Below are 3,861 nucleotides of genomic sequence, written 5' to 3'. Positions count from 1 at the left end.
GGGGGTGCGCTTCCTCCGCATCTAAGTCAACAAACGGCCTCCTAGGCACACAACAGGGTGCTAGGCACCCGGAGGGGACGGGGTTATTTTCTCAGAACCTGGTGACCTAGGTGGAAGATGGGGGGCTCATCGCAGGCCCGGGACTAAGGAAGGTCACCTCGCCACGTGAAAGAGGTGACCGGTTCATTCCCGGGTGGGAAGGGGGAACCCCTCCCCGACCGGGGTTCAATCGCTAACCACCCCACTCCCCCGTCGGCCACCGGGGCACACTCACTCGGTTGCACAGCATCTCCTAAGTGCTACTCAGATCCAAGTCCCATGGTCTCAGACCCTCAGCTCCCAGGCTCACGGCTGCACGGATGCAGTGGAGTTGTGCAGAGCAGGGCAAACCTACGACTATAGGCTGGAGCAATCGCCAAGTTTACCAGGGCGGCTGCAAAACTCTAAGCCTATGGGGTAAAAGAAATCGCCAGTTAGGCCACCTATTGGCTACTTGGATTGGCAGTCTGTGGGTCTATGGGCGGGGAAAGGAAGCATTGAAGCCTCTGGCCCCAACTCCGCATGCAGAACTATAAGACCCAGCATGCACTGGGAAGGATCCAGGGGTGTGGGGGCACCTCCGGTAATTCTTGTGGTGCCAACTCCTGGATCTGCCAGGTAACGCTGGTCCAGGTGTAAGGGACAATCAGTGGGTCCGCGCTGCCTGTCACTACCTGAACCTATTAAGCAGAGACAGGATTGAATCAAATATGAGCATTTATTCCAATACTGGCCAGCAGCAGGTCAACCACAAAAATCTGCTCTCTACCCCACCATAAGCCAGCTGCTTATATTGGGTAGAAGGACAAAGATTATGTGGGGAAGTAGGCAAAAGGTATGCCAAATGGGCAGTTTACAGGTCTGGAGATTTGCAAAAGCCTGCGGGTATGCAAAGGCTGGAGGTCTTCAAAGGGCTAGTGACATACAAAGGGCTGGGGATCTTTAAAGGGCTTCGTGATATGCAAAGGGCTATGGGTCTTCAAAGGGCCTGTGATTCCGGTTTCTGCAACAAGGTTTTTGAGGTTATTTTTCCATGATAAATGGCAGCTCCCTGATGGGGAGGATGGACTGCATTTCCAGGTGAGCTCCCAGGTCCCACATGCAACTCCCAGCCAGGTTAGAATGTGCTTTCTTTAATCAGAACAAAACAATCACGGTTAACAGAGCAAGATTAATATTTCTTACAATTACAACTGGTCCCCAATATTCTATTTCTGCCCCTATCACAGGAAGTCTTGCACTTTGCCATTTCTTCATTCAGCCATGTCTTCCATACAGGAAGTGTGATTGACAACTGGAAGGTGTTTGACAGGAAAAGCTACAACATCTTTGTATGTTTGCGAGGGCTGTTGTAGCAAAAGCACCATAAACAGAGTGGCTTAAGTGACAGAAACATATTGTCCTCACACTTCCGAAAATCAGAAGTCCGAGATCAAGAACTGCAGCAGGGTTGGTCTTTTCTGAGAGCTGCAAGGGAGAACCAGTTCCAGTCCACTCTCCTGGCTTCCAGTGACTTGGCAATACTGGCAACCCCGATCTTTCTTCCTTCACAAAGACACAGGCTGCCGGAGACCCAAATGTCCCTCTTAAAAGGCCCCGGCATGAACTTAGACTTGCTTCCTCTGAGCTCCAGTGCCCGCCTGGAGGCGTTGGGGGACCCAGACACGTGGGGAGGAACTGGATTGTCTGGCATCGGGGCAGGAACTCAGGGATGGCTTTTTACCAGCCAGCGGTGCTCTTGTTTTGTTGGTGGTAATAGTGAGGAATTGGGTTAGTAACAGAAGAAAAGAGAACCATAAATATCAAAGAGGGAAATCTTCCCCCAAAGAATCTTAATTAATGTAAAATATGCCTTTTATATTTCATGCCTCTGACCTTTAGCAAACTTCAAAATCAAAGTCTTGCCCACTGGTGTGGCTCAGCAGTTAAGCATCGACCCATGAACAAGAGGTTGCTGGTCCGATTCCCAGTCAGGGCGCATGCCCGGGGTTGTGGGTGAGGTGCTGGAGGCAGCAAATCGATGTTGATGTTTCTCTCTCATTGATGTTTCTATCTCTCTCTTCCTCTCTCTAAAAAAATCAATAAAAACATATTTTTTAAAAAAAATCTTTACTCAGGCTAAAATATGTTAAAGCAGGTATTTCCCCACTTTTATCGGGACAGGCATACCTTGGAGATACTGCAGGTTCGTTCGGTTCTAGACCACCACAATAAAGTGAGCATTGCAATAACGCAAGTCGCACACATTTTTTGGTTTCCCAGTGCATATGAAAGTTATGTTTTCACTATACTCTCGTTTATTAAGTGTGTAATAGCATTATGTCTAAAAAAAATATGTACTGTACATATTTAATGAGAAAATACTTTATTGCTAAAAAATGCTAAGCTTCATCTGAGCCCTCAGCGAGTCATAATCTTTTTGCTGGTGGAGGGTCTTGCCTCAGTGTTGATGGCTGCTGACTGACCAGGGTGGTGGCTGCTGAAGGCTGGGGTGGCTGTGCCAATTTCTTGTTTTTGTTTTTGTTTTTTGACAGATCCTGCCTCAGGTTTATTTGTTCAAATAGCAAAGGAGGACACCAGCTCCATGCAGACAGCAACCCAGAGGTCCCATCAGACCTTCCGTCCTCACATCACATCGGCAGACAGAGGCCTCTACCATGGAGCCTTCGTGGGGGCCTGGGCACCTTTGGGAGTGGGAGCCTGAGCTGCAACTGGGGCTTGGTTTTGGCCTTGGCCTTGGCCTTTGGCCGGCAGAGCCTGAGCCCCTTGGCGATGCGGCAAGTGCACTTTCCCAAGCTTGGGGTGAGCGATGTAGGCAAGATGACTGAGCTTGCTGCTGCTGCTGCCCTTTGGGATATTGGGCCTGGGCTCCTTGGGCTTGACCAGGGCCTTGATGGCCTCAGCACGTGCGCTCATGGCCTTGGCGTTGTTGGCCTGCATCTTCTTCAGGCCCTTCTTGTTGTGCTTCTTGGCAAAGCGCATGTTCCAAAGGAACTTGGGGTCTACCCCCTTAAGAGGTTCATATCTTTGTGATGGGGGTTTCTTGATGCTGTTCCTGTGCCATTTTCGGGACTGGTTGTGCGTGGTGTGGTTCTTGGACTTGGCCATCTCTGCACCGAAGCCCTCGGCTCCCAAAGTGCCTGGCCAATTTCTTAAAATAAGGTAGCAATGAAGTTGGCCACATTGACTGACTGTTCCTTTCACAAGTGATTTCTCTATAGCAGGTGAGGCTGTTTGATAGCGTATTAACCACAGTAGAACTTCTTTCAAAATGGGGGTCAATCCTCTCAAACCCTGCCACTGCATTAGCAACTAAGCTTATATAATATTCTAAATCCTTTGTTGTCATTTTAACAATCTTCCCAGCATCTTCACCAGGAGTAGATTCCATCTCAAAATACCACCCTCTTCGCTCATCCGTAAGAAGTAACTCCTCGTTTGTTTTATCACGAGATTGCAGCAATTCAGTCCTATCTTCCGGCTCTACTAATTTTCTGGCTCTTTCTTTTCCCACCATACCTGCAGTTACTTCCTCCACTGAAGTCCTGAACCCCTCAAAGTCATCACGAGTGTTGGAATCAACTTCTTCCGAACTCCTGTTAATGTTGATATTTTGACTCGTCCCATAAATCGCAAATGTTCTTAATGGAACACAACACGGTGAATCCTTTCCAGGTTTTCAATTTACGTTGCCCAGATCCATCAGAGGAATCACTAACAATGGCTGCTATAGACTAATGAAATGTGTTTCTTTATTTAATTGGGTTGGTTTTTTTTTTCAGAGAGGAAGGAAAAGAGAGAGAGAGAGAGGGAGGGAGGGAG

General features: G+C 48.4%; 1 protein-coding gene and 1 pseudogene across 1 annotated transcript in view; both read right to left on the bottom strand.

Moving 5' to 3' along the window:
• LOC102243387 (inner centromere protein-like) overlaps positions 1 to 3,861 on the bottom strand; it is a 51,619-nt gene that overhangs the window by 22,187 nt on the left and 25,571 nt on the right.
• LOC102243668 lies at positions 2,575 to 3,237 on the bottom strand (annotated as a pseudogene).

The sequence above is a fragment of the Myotis brandtii genome, unplaced genomic scaffold (assembly GCF_000412655.1).
Source record: "Myotis brandtii unplaced genomic scaffold, ASM41265v1 scaffold496, whole genome shotgun sequence".
In the NCBI taxonomy this organism is placed as follows: domain Eukaryota; kingdom Metazoa; phylum Chordata; class Mammalia; order Chiroptera; family Vespertilionidae; genus Myotis; species Myotis brandtii.
The sequence above is the reverse complement of the archived record's forward strand: the minus strand, read 5'-3'. Positions and strand labels throughout refer to the sequence as shown.